The 22,027-nt window shown below is 38.5% G+C and overlaps 1 protein-coding gene and 1 long non-coding RNA gene across 5 annotated transcripts in view; one reads left to right on the top strand and one right to left on the bottom strand.

Moving 5' to 3' along the window:
• Window positions 1-22,027, top strand: part of LOC144036391 (seizure protein 6 homolog) — a 91,577-nt gene that overhangs the window by 6,182 nt on the left and 63,368 nt on the right. The window lies entirely within an intron of this gene.
• Window positions 14,751-17,671, bottom strand: LOC144035790 (uncharacterized). The gene is made up of 3 exons (XR_013288510.1): window positions 17,508-17,671; window positions 17,181-17,377; window positions 14,751-14,895 (listed from the first exon to the last, which is right to left on the bottom strand). It is a non-coding gene; the product is annotated as an uncharacterized LOC144035790 (long non-coding RNA).

Raw genomic sequence — 22,027 nt, 5'->3', positions numbered from 1 at the left:
AAAATGATATATTTTTTTGTTTGTACAGTTAGATCCAGAGGTGTGTGGACAAGGAATAAAACAATTAATGTGTGTGGCTTTACGACCATTTTCCTTCACGTGGGGTTCAATTGCTTGAGGTCAATTCAATAGAACATGCTTGTCACATACTCAAGACAAACGTAAAGGCAACATCATAAAAACATTTTAAATACATTTACTTGATTACTTCACACATTTTTCTAATCAAATTATTCAAGTTTGTAGTTATTAAGATGATTATGACTTTCATATCGAATGATGAGGGGCAAGCATTCAAATAACGCTATTATGCGTCCGTAAAAAGTTTCTGCAGCTGAATTTTAAGCACAGAACCAAATCTGAACACTTGTAACTTCACAATGAAGGGTTGTTTTTTTCCGTTGCTTTGCCCGCTGTTTAATTTCGTTAACAAAATAAAATCAAAACAAAAATGTAAAACAACAAACAAAACCACATTTTATGTTTACAAAACTAAAACGAACTATAATTATAGCGAAAATGTCCTTCTTTTTTAGTTTTTGAGCCTTTGGGGATGATTTTGAAAAAGAAGCGCTAGAGCGCTCCCGACTCTCGGCCTTAATGGGTTAAGATAGGACAACATCTGCCCCAGACGGCATGTATTATTCCTGTGTATATATTATTCTCTCTTTTTTGGCATTTAGACTTGGCAACCAACTCAGGAGCATATTCAATAATATATAAATCCCGATTTCTAATGATGATAATGATTGTTTGACGCTGGTGTAGAACCCATTGTACGGAGAAGAAACTGGCTTCTCCCCAAAAGCATTTCCCTTCCTGTTTGTATAATCAGTCTCACAGATTGGATGGGCCTAAAATGGGCTCCAGATAATTATGTGAGAGGTTTCTACAAGAGCCAATGGTTTGACTCAGTGCAATCATCTCCTGAGTCACAGCAAAAAAATAAGAATGAAAAAAAAAAAACGGAATTGGCAGCTTGGCGGTTAGCACATCTGATTCACAATGATGTCCAGGGTTTGAATCTCAAAGAAATCTCCTTTGTTTGTGATGTTCCTCTCTCAAAACAAAGAGAGCATAGTGGAGTAGGACCTCCTGCAGGGAGCGTAATGGACTCAGAAACAGCTTGGCCACATTGGGAGGGCGCACACGTTTCGAATATTGCTATTTTGGGGAAAAAATAACAACAGGTTTAAATGAAGAGGTCTCTGCCACTTTGTCAAGGCAGCACATCACCACCTTACTTTCTACCTGGCACCGCAATCGATCGCACTGGCCCGGCCACAAAAAAGAAAAAAGAAAAGAAAAGGAGAACACGGTCGCCCTCCCCCAGGCCAAGGCTGCTTTCTGCACCTTTCACGCTCAGCCTGTCTGTGAACACACCTCTCTAATCTGGACTGGCGTGCTTTGTGGCTGCAATGGGGATGCCTCTCTGAAACGATTAGGCTTGGGGACGGCGCCTGCACTCTTCCCCTCTTCTCTATGCCAGATTCCATCTAGAAAGCATTTCATCTGTGGCGGCGGGAAGGCGCATGCGGGGTGGCTCAGCGCTGTGTGGAAAGCAGCAGGTAATAGGTTGTGTAATGTGTTTGGGGGAGTAGTTTAGTATTCACAGTTAGTCCTGACCTCTGGCGGGTGGTGCCACCCCCACCCCCCCACCCTCCCACACACAGTAATTTCCTCTGGAAAGATGTAATTGAATTCATCGGGATGAGTAAACATATTATAAGTAGTGGAGAAAGATAACACTGTTGTGGAGAGATCAAAGAAGAGAATTGTATCGCCATGAGTAATTGAAAACAGTTAAGACAAACAAGAGGATAAAGTGTGCAAGACCTGAAGAAACTTTTAATTCAATTTTTTCCTTCCACTGTCGTCTCACGTCTGTTAAGATCAGATTTACTGTGATATATTACTTGTACCATGAATTGTTTAAAAATATATTGCTGCTTATTTTAGGAGGCAACTAAAAAAAAAAAAAAAAGAGCTATTACAATATATTTCCAATATCTTGTCATTTCAAAACTATTAATGTGAGAGGTATGTTTTTTGTTTGGTTGAATTTGATTAGTTATGATGCAAGCAATATTAAACGCAAATGACATTTGAGTACCGTAAACTCAGTTATGAGCTTAGTCTCGGAGAAACTTAAACTTCTTACTTAGTCAAGGTACCACTACACAACGGGGCTGGGCAATTGAAAAACAAAACATCATTATTCTTTATTGATATTGAATTCATGATAAGCTTAAAAATGTTGCCTTTATTCAACTACCAAAACTTAGCTTAAAATGAAATGAAAACATAACTTAAATGAACAACAGCAACAAATAAATTAACCACATTTTAAATAATAATAATAATAATAATAATAAATGCAAACAACCAAACTAAACAAAAAATAATAATCTGCTGTGCGCGCTTTGGCCTCAAATACACTAGCATGAAGATCAACATAATAAAAGAAAGTGGCAAACTTTATTTATATGACTCATTTTACACAGATTAGGAACAATATATACCTGTACGTATTGTTATTGTACCTGTTTGTATGTTACTATAGCCTTTGTGAGTGAATATTCATTGTTGAAGGTAAATCTCTCTCATGATGTGTAATGCTAACTTTTGCTAGCAAGTCAATACCAGGAAGTAGCTACCGAAAATGCATCCTTATCACAGAATCCGAAAGGGCTTGGTCCCTTCTTAAATATTCCTCGATAAACCAGGAAGTAGCTAGTTAAAATTCAACCACAAATATATTAAGTAACAGTGAATATGTTTTTCTTTGTGCTGCAAATGTTGGAGACCGCATGTTACCAGAACGTGTCGTAGAGGAAGAAAAGCACCGTAGGTATGCCATAAATCCATTTCAGTTCAATGTTCCAGCTGGTGTTTTTAGTCGACACAAAAACCCGATGCAATGTCTTTGAGTCTCCCTTTGGCGAGATGTATTGAAATGAGGTCCCCCGGGAGTCTTTTGTATAATTTAGAGTTTCTAACATCGACCCCCCCATCTTGAAAAATATCGAACATCGCCACTCAGAGCGACTGTTGCGCGGTCAGGCAATTGTCTGTCAGTCGCAAGCAAGACCCGCGACTCCCTTAGTGATCGAAAGCCGGCTCATTGTCATGGTTTCCCATCTGTCAGAGCAGCAAGATTCCTTTGAAGAAAAACTCATGGTTAAAGAATGGATTACTGAGCAAGGGAACAGCTGCAACGCAGGTGGACCAAAAGCATTGACTGCCGAGCAGGATCTTTTTTGTGTTTACGATGATACTAACATTACCTTTCTCAGTAGTGATGTGTATAAAAACACCTCACTAATTGGCTATGAAGCAATCTGCCCTTACAATAATACTCCGTTTTTAATTACGCTGTTAGAGAAGGTAGATTACCGCTACGCAGGTCGAGCTCATGTTATGGAACGGCGATGTTTTGAAAATGGTCACTGAACCAAACTCTACCGGTGACATCATGACATTTATATGGAATGCGCTTGTGTTTGTGTACCTACTCCTTTTACATTGCGGCTTATAAAATAAACAAAAGCTGACATTTAAGGGTAGACGTGGCAAATAACACTCAACGGCAGCTGCATTGTGGATTAACCTCAGCCGTCACATTGCGAGCCCGGTTGCACACATAGGATCAGAAATTGCTTCATCGCCGTTATAGTGATGTTTGTTCTGTTTGGAGAGATGGCATCAATTGGAATGACATCAAACCCGATGCCTTCGGGCTAAATCTTCTGACAACACGGCATGGCAACAGGAATCTAACATTTGGGTTTTCAGATAATATACTTTAAGGCCGAACTTTACACACTGTTGTAATTGTTTTAAATATATTTTGGAGGTTTCTCCATATTTGAAAACTGGTGTGCAATCTGGTGAAAATGTATCTATTTTAAGATTTTAAAACACACATTTCACCAATTAACGCAACATTTAGAACACTATGGTAAAACACACAAAAAAAAGTCTCAAGGACCGCTGACGGAAATATATAATAAAGTCAGCCATTTTGGTGTGAAGCTGCCATTTTGACTCAATTTTAGGGCTCATAATTTGACAAACTTCTACAGGGGAGTTCTTCAAATGAGCTCCAATCAGATGCAGGTGTCACTTTATTTCGTATATTGTTGAATCATATTAAACCGTACCACCATTTTATGTCAATTCTAGGTCTCATAATTTGCCAAACCTCTAGTAGGAGTTTGCCAAATAAGCTCCAATCAGATACAGATTTTACAGTATATTGTATCATATTAAACCATAATGCCATTTTATGTCATAATGTAACGGCACTATAGGTCCAGTTAGCGTGCATCCTACATTTGCAATTTAAATTCATGAACTGACCGATTTTCAAAAAATCCTTTATTTCGTTTTTGCGTACGTTTGAACAATTCGCTATAATCACTGCATTTGAGAATAAAGGAACAGTGTGTGAAGTTTTGGGGATTTTCTGACCCACAGTGCGATGACCAAAATGCTAAACTAAAACCTTTACTGTCATCAAATTATTTTGTCCCCGGCTTTAAAAAAAAAAAAAGTGATTACAGGCCACCTGGGGGGGAAAAAAATGTATACCCTCGGAATGTGAAGCTAAATATGTGCTAATTATCGTATAGCATTTCAAATCCCTGTTTGACTTATTTAACCCAGACATCAGTAGCTAAACATGGCTCAGCGGCTTGCCAGGAGGAACGTACGGGATTTTCAGTTCATGAAGCCTTGCTCTGTGTGTCCATGTGTGTGTACTGGGATTACATCTGAATTATAAAGGCAAACAGATGAAAAGGGATTGTGACAGTAAGAGCCGATTCTTGCCAAGGACACGGCCTTTCACGCAGCGCGGGCACAGTAAACTGAGACTAGGACAAATGTTTTATATCAATTTAATACTCCCTCGTGTGATTCTCTTAACAGCAAACTTTAAAGGTCACACTTCAAAATGGAGGCATAACGGTTGAACTCAGGAGTGAAGGGGGTAAATCGCTAGGACAATATAATGCACAAACCATGTCGTAAAATAAAATTAACTATGCAAATGATTGAGACATGAATGGATTTGTTCTGTATGTCCATTAACGCAACACACGCTCGCTCGCATGCTGAAAAAAACATTTCCATGACATGAACATCAAGGAAGATGTAGGGAATAATGATGAGTTTGTTGTTGTTGTGACTTTTGGCTCGTCCCATCAGGGTTCGCCGCAGCGAGTCAGTCGTATGATTTGTTTGGCACAGGTTTTACACCAGATGCCCTTCCTGACACAGCCCAACCATTTTTTTTTTTTTATCTTGGCCTGGAAGCAAACCTGCACCGGCTGCATGAAAAGGCAGCAGCGTGTACGCCACCAGTGCAATAGGTTCATTTACTAACGGCTTTTCGTTTCCAGTAATGAGCATTGTAAATAATAACTAACAATGTTAATGTTGCTGCCAAATAACAAAGGTGCTTTACTAAATCCCAACGCCAGTAAGCGTTGAATATTGGCTGAGGGTAGAATAAATGTCAGTTGGGTGGGTGTTGACGCCAACGGGAGCGGCGATGGTGCGACAGGAGCGCGCTCAACAATTAGACAATTAATGGGTGTTGTGAGGACTGAGCAAATAATAACAGAAATGACAAGCAATCCCGGTTAAATCTACAAGTAAAACAGCATTCTTTAACTAGGAGCAGTGGAGGCTGGTAAATAAAATAAATAAATAAATATAATAATCATTATAATATTTATGAGCAGGATGAATAGTATATAATCAATGAAGCAAAGGGTTGATTTGTTTATCCCTGTTGTCTCATTTCATGACACTCTTCCGGTGATAGGATATTTCTTCTTTTGGTGATAGGATATTTCACAATAAAACAAACAATTAATGCTTTGAAAAACACTTTAAACAGAAGCGACCAATTTGAGCGGATAATCCCTTTTTATTCCACAGTAAAGATGAGCAGCACAATCGCAAGACTTGCTTTTGTCATGAGGGAAAAATGACTTCACAGCATGCAACCTTGGGGAAAGGGGAGGGGGGGGGGGTAATACATGTATTTCCTTGAACACCACTACTGACAGCTTTTCATTTGTACTTCGACAAGTTATTTCTTCCCACATGCTGAAATTAGGAGCGCACACATACTGTTGAGTAAAAAGTTCAAAGTCGAAATTGAGAAAGTAGAACAACCTTGACACAAAAGACAAGAGAAAGAAGAGTTGGACAAAACGTCATTTTAGTGAATCCTGACTGTCACGATTTTCTCACAGTTTTTTTCATTATAACTAAACTATTTTTCTTGGTCACTTGTTGATCGACAGAATGTGTTGGGCCCGGTAAAACGTCAACATCAACCCTACATTGAGGCTGAACAAAGTCAATTCCTTGCTTTGAACGCGGCACCATTGCATCACGGGCGTGTGTTCGCAGCAGGTTGTTGTCATAGCAACAGCAAGCCGAACATTTAGAGCTCCCCATAGTGGGGTTCATGCGTGTTCAAAAGAATATAAAGAATAGGAACGCGTGGTCACGTCCGTGACTGGAGAATAGGGGCCAACATGGGATGCCACGCATAACTCATGTTATTAAACACGGTTGGTGTTAGCTGTCCATGGTCACTTCACTCCGTGATTTGAGTCCCGCAGTCGCTTTCTTCTCCGCCCGTTTTGTGTTGGGTGCAGGTGGCTGTGGCTGTGGCTGTGGCTGTGACTCTGCGGACATGGTGACAGTCACATGCTCTCATAGTGTTCCTATCGTTTTTTTTTTCGCTGTCAGTGATCGAAGCAGCAGAATCTCAGAATATCCGACACGGCTTGAGATCTGTCGCAAGAGCCTGTCTGGTTGCACGACGACTCGATCTTTCATCTTGGCTCTCAGTGGGATGTACGGCCACCACTTGATTAAACCCTCAATTGTGCATCTGTCTTCTGAGGTGTACAAAAAAATTGGGTGTATGTACACACCATATGTATCATGATACGTATCGAATCGTCTTTTTGATAGAAAGGTGCACACATATATATATATATATATATATATATATATATATATATATATATATATATATGTTTAATCTAAATGAATCGCGTGACTTCCTTAGTTAACTCACGATTAATCACAAATTTTACATCTGTTCTAAATGTACTATAAAATGTACAATACATTTTTTCTCTAAGTTTTCATACTCTTGTGAACATAATAGTGGGAATAAAAATGCTCTCAGTCATTGATACAGTAATTTCATAATAGTACATACAATTTTGTTAAAATTAAAAAGATGTACTGTACTGTAAAAAACGAGTGTGATATTGATTTGTGTTTAGGTCATTTTTCTGCCACTAGATAGCATAATTGCATTTGTAAGACATTGATGACAGCTCAGTGAATTTTTTTTTTCATATTAAGAGCTATCTAACTTGACCCAAGTCTCTACAAATATATGCATTATTATTAAATTTATTACTGCTAAATTTTGCCATGACCGCTGACTGGAATTCCCCCAGTACAGGCTTTCCAAGTAAGCGGTGGTCATTAATCGTGCGTTTAAAAAAATTGTAAACTTTAAATTAACTCTTTCACTGCCATTGACGGCTATAGACGTCAAAAATTCATTTGAACTATTTCTATTAGTTTAACATTTGTTTCCACTTTTGTTAACAAGAGTATGAAAACCTAGAAAAAATCTTTATTGTACATTTAGAACAGATATAAAATTTGTTATTAATCGTGAGTAAACATGAGAAGTCATGCGATTAATTACGATAAAAAAATTTAATCACCTGACGCCCCAAATTTTCAATAATCTTTAGTTTTTTTTTAAAAAAAGAGGAAAAATGATTAAAAATAACAAAACATAATAAACAAAGAAATTCTTCAAAGTTAAAAAAAAAATTAAAATATTTAAAATATATATTTAATTAAAAAAAAAAGAAAATTAAATTTTTATTTAAAAAAGAAAAGATTACTAAAAAATTAGGGGCGTCAGGCGATTCAAATTTTTAATCATAATTAATCGCATGACTTCATCTATTCTAAATGTACAATCATTTTTTCCCTAGGTTTTCATGAAAAAATGTTAAACTAATAGAAATTGTTCAAATGATTTTTTTTTACGTTTATAGCCGTCAATGGCAGTGAATGAGTTAACTCAAAAAAGAAAATAGTTTCTTGACCCTAATGAAAAATGACTGTAATAAAAAAATATGAAGCTTCAGTTTGACAATATATATTTTTTTAAATATTGTACCCTTTTCCCTTTCAAGTCTAACTGATGTTTTCAAGTTACACAATAAGGACTCAGTCAGTCGCAAGGCCAATGTCACCACCGTTCTCACTCTCAGATAACGTTTGTGTTTATGATGTGTCCCTGTCAAAGCACTTTCTCCCACTGAGACAACAAATCCTGTCAAAAGTTTTCGCAAAGCGGCAAAATAAATAAATAAATATATCCCTGCGCCGCTTGGCTCCAGTGCAATTACCTTCTGTAAATGAAGCACAGTGTGGCCTGCGAGCCGCTCACCTGAGGTGTGGTGTGGGTGGTTCGCACATACATCGTGTCAACAAAACAGCAAAGACCTATCTGGAAGGTGCGAGGCTGTTTACCTTTGTTGCCATGTGGATTGATGAGGTGGCTGAGGCAGAGGCAGGGGGCATGATGTGAATAGTTGGAGAATTAGTGCGAAAGGAGGTGTTTCCCCTCAGAGGCGGCTAACTGAGTTTGACAAAGCTGCTTCAGCCGAGAGGCTGCAGGGACGATTCCTGGCTGGGATCCAGGAATGCCGACTGTTTTGTGTGGATGCACGTTTAAGGTAGTGACGGGATATAGTGCACAGGCAGCTGGGGAGACACGGCTCGCAGTAACATCGTTTAAATCAACCGGAACACAGTGTGTGTTTTAATAGTGTGTGTACATCCGTGTGTGTCCAGTTTTCTATATAGCCCTGTCGCTTAATATCCCGCATCTTTGGAGGGAAAACTCCACACAAAAACAACCATAACAATATTAACAATATACATAGTATAATACCGTATATAATAACGATAATGATACAAATTGTCTATTTGAACTTAAAGTAATAATGTGGACATAGCTCTAAATACGATATGGTTAATCTCTGCTATAGCAATTACTTTCTCCTTATTTGAAAACCGAAATGTATTGGGACAAACATCCGAGTATGCTGTGTATTTCTCCCAAATCTGCGAGTTAATTTCTCATAAATGTATTAAAAAAATTCTTGCAAATTTGCCACTTTATATTATTTTTTACTTTATTTATTTTATTATTTATATAAATTTGCGAGTTTATTTCTTGTAAATTTGTGTTTTTCTCTCGTAAATTTTGTTTTTTTGTGCCTAATCTCGCAGTTGTATTTATTTTTAAAGATTCATATTTTGTTTTAAGAATTATTGTTGCCTCAACTTAATATTTATTAATATTTCTTGCGTAGAACAACAACTGGTAGACTGGCTGGTAGTAAAATTAGGGGTAGGCAAGTACCGATACCAGGTATCACATCAGTGCAGATACCAGCCTTATTTTAAAGCAGCGGGTTCGATTGAAGCCCAGGGGTTTGGTGTGTACCGGTAAGTCTCAGAGGTCAAGACACACACCCGACTCAAATGATTTGTGATGATGCATCTTGCTTGACCATCATTGGCTGCAGGTGATCACGCCGTCATTGCTTGCTGCAGGGAAATTGGTGTGCTCAGTATTCAACTTGTGGCTGTTATGTTCTTTATTATTGTAATCCCCACATACTAACAATGTCGAGAAAAAAAAAAGTGGTCGGGCGAATATGAGCAACATGAATTCTCATGTATAACGGAATGTATGGTGTTCCACAGGGTTGAATTCTGGGGCCTCTGCTGTTTTCATTGTATTTGCTACCCCTGGGCTCCATCTTTAGTAAACAGTGGTGGCTGCTTTAAAGTACTCTTTAAATATAGAGTTGAGTTGAGTGATGGGAGTCAGCGTCCTTGCTAACAGTGGAAAAAAAAAAAAGCGTTAGAAAACATCCCTAATTGTAAAGACCCTTTTCCCAGAAAAATAAACAAATAAATAATTGATTCTATGGTAATGGAGGCTAGAAATGTTCACCTGCTTCAAAGAAATGTTTTTGTAAGAGGAATAGCAATGACACGATCCAAAAATATTAGCAGCATGATGACCACAATGAAAATACTTGATAGAAAGAAGACCTTAATGATTATTTGGAATGGAGCGGCACAAAAGGACTAAAGAAGGAAAAAGGGTCCATCTCGCCGACAGGCAGCTGCGTCATTACTGCAAATGGATCTCAAAAGGCACTTTTTCGTATGTTTGCTCTTTGTCTCCGGCTCCCCGCGGAATTGTTAGCGAAGACAAACCCGCCATGCGTCTGAAAGCTCAGCATCCAATAGAAGGCAGATCAAAGCCGGCGCTGTCTCGCTACAATGCTTTCGTTAGAGTCCCGAAGATCGAGGCAGGGACGGAAAGATGAAGAGGACAACAGAGGGCAAAGTTGGTGTCTTTGTGCTCGCTGTGTATAATTAGCCTTCTTTCCTGGCAAATGTGTGGGACCCGGAGATGGAATGGATGAGAGGAGATGCATTCTGCGATGTTGTTGCAAACCCCGCAACCCTCCGTGACAAGTAAGAGGGTTGCTAAATAATGTGTTCAAGTGCAGGCTAGAAAACAAAGCAGGATCCTCTTAATTAATTGAATCTGCTGGCTTCGAAAGTAATTTGACAAAAATGTGGCTCCATGTGATAAACTACTTACACATTCAAGCAGTTTTTTAGTCTGCTACACATTTGTTGAGCCTCAAACAATTAACATGATATTGACTAAAATTTTCAACCTTTGCATTATCTTGACTATACGTTCAGCTAATCATTAAACATAACGCTGTCCTCCTTGGCCTTTATTTTAAATCTCCCCTGTGAGAAAAGCGTCTTAAATTAATTATGTTTGCCTAATGAATAATTAAGCCTGGGGAAAGATAATTTGGTGTTACGCAGCGAGCCAGGCCATTGTTGCATGTTGCTCTGCGTGCCTGCCTGATTTCACATTGGGAGTATGAAATGAGATTTAGCAAACAATTAGTCTCCTGTTTCGTCATCTACCGTGACTAAAATATCGCTGTAGATTATGTCTTGACAAGTGTCAATATTGCATGTCGATTTTTCCTCGTAATAATAATGCTCTATTGTTCTTGTGTCGAATTTGCCACGGTTTGAATGAGAAAAATGACACCGGCCCAGGTGGTATTGTCACAGAGAAGTTGGAGTACTGTGCTAATGACAGCAGACATAAGGAGGCATTAATCGTCTTTTGTCTGTGGAGGTGAGTCACAGAGGACAGAGATTAATCCACCACAGAAGACATGGAATTATCCAAGTCCTACTTGAAGTGGAAAAATCCACGTCTTGTATGTTTGTGTTGTACTGGACTGCCTTTTGAAAATATAAATAGTAAATGCATGTTATGACCACTAAAAGCATTATGCTTATATTGTATCATCATGGCTCAGTTTGCGAACATCACATGACCAAACCCAGAAAGCAGGTGAGCCGTGATCGGTCGTTACCTGAGCTCTGAGCACCTGTGATGGCATTTTCAGTCGACAGCAAGTGGCAAAATGTGTTTTTAAAGCTATTAATTGTAATGAAAAATCATGTTATCAAATTAATCCTAGACAAAAATCTGAACTTTTTATTACTTAAAATGGCTAAGGAGTTAAGTATCCCTCAATTATTATTATTTTTTTTAATTTCCAGTTTAAACTGCTTTTTTGTCACACCCTTCTTCAACTTTCACCCAATTTATTTTAATAAGGGAGATTGTAAAAAAAAATGCTTGCGATATATTAAATAAATATAAATGTATATTTGGGGTGCAAAAAAAAAACGTTTTGAACCGAAAAATCTATTTTATTTTATTTAAAAGATGCAAACACATCAAATCGAACCGAACCGTTCCATTCAAAATATATCGGGATACGTATGGAATCATCTTTAATTTTTTAGAAAACGGCATATTTACAGTACATATGTCATATGTATGTAAAATCACAACACAAAAGTCATGCATCATACCTTCTCGAATTGCGCCGTAGCCGGTACCATATAAAATCGAATCGTAATCCCACTGAGCTGAACCGAATCGTTCCACATTCAAATCATACCATTCTTAAATCGTGAGATACACACCCCTATATATATATATATAAGAATTTATAAACGGCAAATTTATATATTTATAAATAAATGCCCTCTCGCATGACGTCAAAACAAAGAAATGAAAAGTACAAATATGGGCCGATCAGAGAGTGTTGTGAAATGGCGCCGTGGCGGAAAAGACTTGCTTTGGAAAATTACTTGGCATCTCAGGAACACACTTTTACACAAAACATGGCATCAAGGAAGACGTGTTTGTTTATATTTACGGACGTTTTCGTGTTCTCTGGACAAATCGACTCGCGGGCCTTCGCGATTCTTGGTGAGCAAGGAAAATTATATTAAAGTTGAATTTGACGTCTTGTCATTTTGCCTCTACTCGTACAATACTACATTTTTATTTGGTGACTTTACTATACTGTATGAACTTTGGTGTGATACAGTAATGTACATATGTGTTAACCGGACCAATACCAGTGACAGTTTCAATTTCACTGGGCCCGGTGATTTATGAGGTCTATGAGTCATTCCCAGTTAAAGCGCAAGAGAGAGGCCAGACAGACAACAGACAGACAGTCAGAAAGACGCCTTCCCCTTTCTCTGTCCTTGTCTTCTCATCTCCACCGCCAACCAACTCTTTGTCCCTCTCTGTTGCGAAAGGCGTGCCAAGAAATCATTGGCTCGTCTGAGAAAGGGCAAATCCTTTTCAGCCAATTTAAATTCTCCTGAGCACATAGTGCTGACTATTCCAAACTAATTAATAGACATGTCATGAATAAAAACACTTTGATTATGAGAAGAGGTTGCCCTCTGCCTCCTTTTAGGCTTGTCATTAGTATGAGGACACATGTGGTGAGTAGCCGGAGTGGTCGTACCAGCAGCCAGAGACTGCCGCAGATGCCCTCGCCTTGATTAAATTTTTTTGCTTCATGTTTTATTCAGGTCTTACTGCATGGACCCAATGCCAATGTCTCTGATTAGCCATACCTGTAACAACGAGCAAGCCAGGGCAGCCCGGGACCAGCAAGGCGAGGCTTATTCAAAGGGCAGGACTCAAAGACACGTGACCTCGAGGCTCTCGTCAAACCCGCTCGCTCTATTACCAGCCGCCCTCCAGTCCCCTCAATCAAAGTGACATACAGTGCATGTCCTCTTGAGTCCATGGAACCAATCGCAATGAAGATTTATTTATGGCCGCCCTGAATTATCACTAGTGGTCCCGGGGTGTGTTTTGATTCGGATATATCAATTCATGCGCAGCAACTACGTGATGTCTTGTTGCTCCCTACGCACTTGGCGACGGACTTTAAAGTAGCAGCGGCAAGCCCTGGTGCATTGAAAAGTAAACTTCCAAACGACTGATTAAAAAAAAAAAGAAGCTTTGCTTAAATTAGATTTTTTTCAAACCATGAATTTTCCGTGTTTTTTTTATAACCGTTTATTTTACGGAACATCTAAAACAACATCATAAAAACCGCCACAAGTAATTATTTTACTTATTTGATGATACAGTTTACCCTCATTATAACGTGATTCACTTTCGAATCAATTCAATTTTCGATTCAATTCTGTTTTTTGTCGTTGATTTACCCCTAGGGTGTCTTTTGGATTGGGACTTTGTACTGTATGTCATTAGCGGTGTATTTTGAGTTGATTAGATGGGATTTGTCCATTTATGGCAAAATTGCATTGGCAGAGAATCTTAGTCAAGTCTGATTTTTATCCATGATTTATGCCGGGCCTGATTCTCATCAGAAGGGTTAGGGGTTTTATGTTTTTGGCTGCGATGCCATGTGTGTATATATGTATATATATATGTATATATATATATATATATATATATATATATATATGAGTATTTTTTTTAATTACTTTTTATCAGAACTGTATCACAAGAGAACTGAAAAAAACTATCAACTGTTTTACTGGAACTATACAGCATTAATCCATTTATATAGTAGATCAAGGCTTTACGTCTTACAAAAGTGAACAACTTACAGTAAAAATCAAATGGCGGGTTCATCATTTCAATTGTTTTAATGTATTTTAAATCTTTTTATAAGAAAGAGCTAAAAAAATTAAATATGTCATGTAAAATTAACAATGTATTTGACAATCAGCGGGTGGTATAACAAAATATATAAAAATAAATTAAATGCAATTAAAGAGCTCTTTACAAAGTTCTTAATTGATCCAAAACAGGAACAACAAAGAAAACACAGATCAGCATGTGTTTAAGGAAAGCAATGCATGTTTCACCTTGGCTGCTTACAATTACAGAAAAAACAAAGAATAGAACAATATAATTCCTAACAAACTCAAACCAGTGGGATATAAATGTCCACGGGCCAAAAGTGTAGAAGCGCCTACACAAACAACTACACAAAGTAAAACCTACAAAAAAAGAGCACAGCAAAAGAATCCAAGTTTATAAGGTATAAGTTACAAGTGCTAGCATAAGCAAGCAACAGACAAAGAATTAAAATACGAAGTGTTACAAACAACCAAGGAGGAGCCGTGACTGAAATCTCACATTCAAGCACAGCCAACCCTGATGAAAAGCAAACGAGCCTTTTTTTAAAAATTTTTTTTTTTTAAACCTGTGATGAATAACAGCTGCAGCTGATTCGTGGAGAGGGTTCCTAGCATCCAATCATCTGGCTGAGCGGGAAGCCATCTTGCCGGAGCCCAGGAGGTCAATTTGGAAATGAGGGCCACCAATCACCGATGCGTAATCTGAAATGGCAGCCAATCCCAAGCAGGACCAGCATGCACATCATTGCATATTGAAGCAGGCAGATTGTAAGCAGAAATATACAATAACAGATTGTAAACACGTACGTACACTTACAACGTAATATCTTCGGAATGATATTGCATACCACTGGCAAAAAACAAATGGACAACCTCTTATCGTAATGGTTAGACTCCAAGCACCGTACACTTAATTAGTTGCATCCGCTCAATGTGATGCGAACCAATAAAAGAGATGCATCAATAACTTTAATAATGTTAACTTTTTATTGACAGAGACAGAGAAGTCAAAATTTTCCAAAAAACGTGTATTATCATGATCGTAGTGGCCCAAAAAAGTGAACAGCGTTCTATCCAGAGTGTACCCTGGCTCTTGTCCAATCTCAGCTGGGATAGCCCCCAGCGCCCACAAGGCCCTGCATAATAAAGGTTAGAGCAAATTGATACTTTCCACAAGAGTAAAACTTTACCAAGCTTGAGGGGAAGACTTCACAAATCGCAAATGTTACATGTACATTCATTTGATATGCTGTTAAAAATTTTTAAAACATTTTCTGACATGGTACAGCATGTTAAAACAGTTGCAACCCGAGCAAGTGGACATTATGACAATAATTGCTGCACATTTTAAGTAAGGTTCACATGATTCGAGGCAACTCAACACTTGCCCACAAGAACAAACTGTATGTTTATTGCTATTAACTCATTCACTGCCATTGACGGCTAAAAACGTCAAAAATTCATTTGAACTATTTCTATTAGTTTAACATTTTTCCCCCCACTTTTGTTAACAATAGTATGAAAACCTAGAATTTTTTTATTGTACATTTAGAACAGATATGAAATTTTAATCAATCGCGAGTTAACTACTGAAGTCATGCGATTCATTACAATTAAAACTTTAATCGCCTGATGCCCCGAATTTTTTATAATAAATTATTTTCTTTTTTTTTTAATTCATTCACTGCTGTTGACGGCTATAAACGTCAAAAATTCATTTTAACTATTTCTATTAGTTAAAAATAAATAAATCCACTTTTGTTTAGAAGAGTATGAAAACCTAGAAGTTTTTTATTGTACATTTAGAACAGATATAAAATTTGTGATTAATCGTGAGTTAACTAGTGAAGTCATGCGATTAATTAAAATTTGAAAAAAATAATCGCTTCTTGCCCCTAATTTTTAATAATCTTTTTTTTATTATTAATTTATGGCAGTGAATGAGTTAATGTAAGACGGCAACAGTGGCAGAACTTTTGGTTAGAAGATTAAATCTACAACATATAGTCATTTTTATTGCGCACTATTGTTATGTTTTCCCTCGGAGGGCCGTTATGACTGTGAATCCATATGATTACCTCATTTTAACACAAATAAAATAATAAATAACTATTTGTTAAACTTTTACCCATTTTATTTTAAAAAGGAAATGTGAAAAAAAAATGCTTGCAATATATAAATTAAATATAAATATATATTTAGGGTGACAAAAAACCCGGTTTAACCGGAAAATGGATTTTATTTTATGTAAAAGATGCAAATGCATCAAATCGTACCAAACTGTTCCACTCGAAATATATAAAGATACATATTGAATCGTCATTAATTGGATGACATATCTACCTTAGGAAATGGCATATTTACAGTACTGACAAGTTCATTCAAATGTATGTAAAATCACAACACAAACGTCACTGTGTCATACCATTTCGAACAGAGCTGTATCGTAAGCCCACCGAGCGGAACCGTCATTCCACTTTTCAAATCATTCCATCGTTGAATCGTTTCGCACCCCATGTGTCGAAAAGAGAGTTACACACCCCTAATATATATATATATATATATATATATATATATATATATATATATATATATATATTAGGGGTGTGTATCTCTCTTTTCGACACACATATATATATATATATATATATATATATATATATATATATATATATATATATATATATTAGGGGTGTGTATCTCTCTTTTCGACACACATATATATATATATCAACTGCAGAGAATTTGCAATGTTGATCTTTTAGCAAGAAACATGAACATGAATTACACAAATTTATGGTTGGCTCAGTACCGTATAATGCAGATTTCAAGTTGACCAACGCTCTTCAGATGTTAATTTTATGGTATGTAGGCATTAGCATAGCCTGTATTTCATCAAGAGGTGAGTGCTAAAGCCCCCATCCATAACAATGCGGTGAGCGTGGATGCGTTATTTTTCTAACGAGTGATGAAAAAAATAATTGTACCTTTGAGCATTGCCTCGATGCGCAGGGAGACTCATTTTATTGATTATACGCTTCTTGCGAGTTGTCTCGTTTTGTCCGTGGCCTTTTTATAGATGGCTCCCTGCGACCGTATGTTGTTCAGCAAGATACCGGCCCGTCGACATGTGGTCCCAAATCCGGCTGACTCTTCCCAAGGGGAGACCCCCTGCAGGAGCCATCTGTATCCCAGACAAGGTTATCCATCATTCTTTCTGTAGCTCTCAATTTAGGCTTCTCGTACCGACAGCTTCAGGCGGCTGTGAACAGCTTTACATGGACGTGGCAGTAATGAGAGCCCTTGAAACTTGCCTTGTGGCTCGCAAATCCGGCCGCGGGGGCTGAAGGGAAATCAGTGAGACGATCCCCCAGGATGAATCCGTGCCTGCTGTCTTGGCTTGTTGAAAATACAGGCTTCTTCCTTCACCTTGTTTCATTATGGAGCAGTAGCACTACATTTAAGCGAAGCAAAGGGGATTAGGAATAGTCCACAATCCAAGAAGCACAGTAATCCCTGCTTCAGGCTTTTTAAAGACAATGGAGTCAAATGTTTTCCACAGTGGCTTGGAGAGAATAAAACTGAACAACACGAATATACACAACTCAGCTCATTTTGATTTCATTATTCATTATTTTCATAACAATGGCTGTGCATTTAATATGGGTGTTTCTGTCTCATTGCTTCCAGGTATGATGACATATGACCCATATTTATTTTCATCCTGGGGGCAAACGTCGTAGAGGAAGTAAGATTACATGTGTTCCATAAATTAGCTTGAGGGCTGCCTATGCAAACCATAGAAATGTGCGTTACTCATTAGTTTCTACCACCCAGAGTTTCGGAGCAACTTCCAATCGCCCGTCTGCTTCTTTAACCGAAGGGTAGCTTCACCTCACTAAACAAATACAACTACGTCAAACAAGTATCTTCTTTTCTTTGGTCCTTCCTCGGGTCTCCTGACGGCCTCACGACTCTGGCTGGAAATGTTCGGTTTAGGTGAACGGTATGGGATTTTTTTAATAGGTTTTAGGTGAACTAATGAATACACACACACTCGCACGCACGCACGTACACATACTCACCCACATACAAAAAAAAAAAAAAAAAAAGAGCAATGATGATGACATGTCAAATCGGTAAAATTACCAAATGAACAATACTGAGCTCTCCAGAAAAACAAAACAAACAAAAAAAAAAAGTATCTGCCTTTGATGCAGCGCTGAAACAAAAGTAACATTTTGCAGAGACTCAGGAAACTCCTCTCCGGTCTTCGAGGGTTGTTATGTTACGATTGCTCTGGTTGTATTTGATGAATCACAGACGACTTGCTTGAGCTGCTGAATAAAAAAACGGAATACAATAGTGAATAGTGTGAAATGTCACAGCCCGCACGACCTGATTGCGCAATACAGACGCTCCCCACCTTACGAACGAGTTACGTTCCGGACGATCGTTCGTAAGGTGAATTTGTTCGTAAGTTGCTTCAGTGCTATATTTTGTATTATAATTTATGTTTAAAGCCTATATAAGTATATTGGAGGTTTATATAAGTATGTTTAAGGCTTGTACAAGTAACCTGCATTGGTTTGTACTGAAAAAAACTTTTAATAAAATGGAGAGAATACGTACAGTACTGTACTGTACTACGTATGTTAGAGAGAGAGAGCGAGAGACACACACAGTATGTACATGTACGTAATAAGATAAATAAAATGAAGTTTAACTTACTTTTGGAAGATGTACTCGATGCTTAAGGCGATGATGGAGGAGGAGGAAGAGGAGGATTTTATATCATGAGAGATTCTTCATCGTCGCTGGAATCGGCTTCAAAAGTTATTTCCTCCTTCATGGGGACAAGCGTTTCTTCCTCCTCCTCCTCCTCGACACGTTGCTGAGCCTCCAATGAGCTCTCACAGCGCCAAGCGTCGGTATTAGCGGCGGAAAGAAGCACTACGCGCAATACAAAATCTAACTTACAGCATCTCTTTCCGAACATTTTTCGACATACTGTACGCGCAGAAATGTTCGTATTTACCGTTGTTCGTAACTCGAATGTTCGTAAGTAGGGGAGCGTCTGTACATTATACTGAGAACATGTTCTTGTTATATATTTTAAATATTATAGTAGTGTTTGGTCCGTTTTTAAAAATGCATTGTGCATGCTAAGTGCTTATTCCCATTCCGCCAGCCCCAAATCGAATCATATGTTTGCCATATCCAGCTTGCTTGAAGCCTGAACAGCAAAACTCCCGTGAGACACGTTTTGTACTATAGCCCGAGCCAAACCATCTGTGGAGGTGGTTTGAAATGTGATTCAGATTGGATTTCTACAGATGCATCTTCAGTCCCGACGCACTCGTCTCTCCTCAAATTGGATATGAGTTTAGTGGTTGAGTCGCTCGCGCCATGACACACTCACACAGAACACCAGCGAAGACACGACTTTCAGTGTGAGAACTCCGCCGGTTGACATGTTAAGATCTACGATAACGTTGTTGACATTTACATGGACGACACAAACCACAGCAGCCGGTCTTACTTCTAAACACAGATTTGCGTATGGCGCCAAACCGCTCCGTGAATGGTGAAACACGGCGTTAGTACATCTGGACGTACTAAATTTGTACTCAGGACCTCAACTTGACAGTGTTTCTTGTGTTTCTTGAGACCCCCTTGGACCCCCAGGCAAGAACATTTACATGCCGTCAATATTCCGGTTTGCGAAATACCGGAAAAACCCACGCCAGCAGACAGAGTTACTCCCGTAAACATGGTACTTGCATGCGCGGCAGCCATCTTACGTTGCCGCTCGTTAAACGAGCCTAACGAATGCATTGATTTCTCCGCGGCATTTTCACGTTATTTTCCGTCTCTTTGGTAAACGCACATTTATGCGTGCACGTATGTCGGCGCGCAACCAGATGGAGGTAAACAAATGTGAACAAACTCAGATCCAACTCAGCAGCACACTTTTTGGAGGAATGAAACCGACTACTTAATTAGTCTGGTCAGAGACATGAATATACGTGTGTTGTATTTTATTGACGGTAAAGTTCAATCCGTTGCCGGGTCATCCCAAAGACAATAAAAATGAGACCCTGATGAGATTCCTCCTTGCTTGACAGTCAGCAATAAGGGTTGGAATTGTGGGGGTTAGATCACCAATTGATTCCCGAGCGCAGCCCCTGCTGCTGCTCACCGCTCCCTTTGGGGATGGGCCAAATGCGGAGAACGAGTTTCGTGTGACGATCAGAGGTACTTTAACTTTTTAGCTTTATTCCCAAAATGGCGGCTCCCCGATACGCATTTATATGACTAAATATTTGGGTCAGAAGAGCTGTAACGCAGGGAGGAGTTTTATTCAGGATTAGCATCAATAGCATTATTAATATTTAAAGAGTTTTTGTTTAATCATTGCTTTTTTTTTATGAAAGGTTTATTGACTGCATGTAAATGTAGTAGTTAGTATGACCGGTGAACCTCAATGAACGTGGGCTTAGGTAGGTACCAGAAAACCAATTTTAAGCTGTTAACAAAGCCTTTGTCAACATAGTAGTCCACATACAGTATCTATACCTGTTCCACATTTGTTTTTTAGTCACGAGTGCTTCATTGTATATTGAATTAGAAGTCTTAGTGCTGAGGAGAACCTCCCTTCCATGACTGGCCTGGTGTAACATGATAAATGAAAGACTTTGAAAAGGAACTAAATAAGGGCTTTCTACATGCACCTTTGTCTTTGATCCAGGAAATATTTATCCTGGTTCCGCGGCTGTGAGATGCAACGGGATGGTTAAGTGTGGCACGCTTTAATAGCGCTTGTATTGGATTCCTCTCATTGTTTAGTTCACAAGATTTGCGAGCAGATGTTTTTGTTTCTATTCTTAGGCAGACGCGCCACCAGAGGGGCTCTGGTCTTTTATTTTGATCACACGACTATTTATTCTGAATTTTCCAGTAATGAGCCTGTTCCTTCCCATTTGTTAAACTGGCAGGACTCTATTCAGGACTACGTTGATGTGGTCGGACATCAGAGAACTACATAGTTGTTGCCGCTTTTGTGGCGGATAATTCATTTAACAAGTTGAAAAAAGCTAGCCAGCTACAAAAAAGAAATGTACAGTTCATTGTCCTTATCTCCATTTTACGTAATGAAATCCCATTTGAGTAGCTCTGGACCAATCGGAAGAGGAAAAAAGGCTGACGTCCTAATTTATACATACAATCCGATGTGAGTTCTCCTAATTGCTTAGTTCATACCAAAAACATTACTCTGCTGCTCTTCTTTAAAAAAAAAAAAACAGCATGTCCTCACATTAGAGTGTATCGTCCCTAATATAACAACTCCGAGTCTTGAAATAAAACACACAACAGATTATGATGAATATAGACAAGACATTTCCTCTCAGCCTGTAAAGTTGTGAGCGTGTTTTCATTGTGAGATTGCCAGAAGGTGTCACTAATAACAGAGATGAGATACTTTGCATGTAAACATATGAGAATTGTGAGCTGTGAAATTGACTTTGGAGTGTGAAATTAAAAGCAACGCCGACTGGCTGTGACTCTGATTTGTTTGGAGGCGGGGCAAACTGTACTGCAATTCAATTAATGCCCTTAATCATCTAAGCAAGTCTGATGGGGTGTGACTATGGAGAGAAAAAAGGAGTGTGAGAGCAACTCGCAAGATGACTGGGAAGTTTCTGCGACGATGTCTTATCGGTGCCCAACAAGCAAAGCAACTATTTTTAATCCATTTAACAGCCCAAAAATAAAAAATTAAATGCCACGCATGATCTGATGAGACCAACATTTTCAGGCCAGTACAGTGTGG

The sequence above is a fragment of the Vanacampus margaritifer genome, chromosome 16, assembly GCF_051991255.1.
Source record: "Vanacampus margaritifer isolate UIUO_Vmar chromosome 16, RoL_Vmar_1.0, whole genome shotgun sequence".
Taxonomy (NCBI): Eukaryota; Metazoa; Chordata; class Actinopteri; order Syngnathiformes; family Syngnathidae; genus Vanacampus; species Vanacampus margaritifer.
Note: the sequence above shows the minus strand (reverse complement) of the source record. Positions and strands in the feature narration are given on the sequence as shown.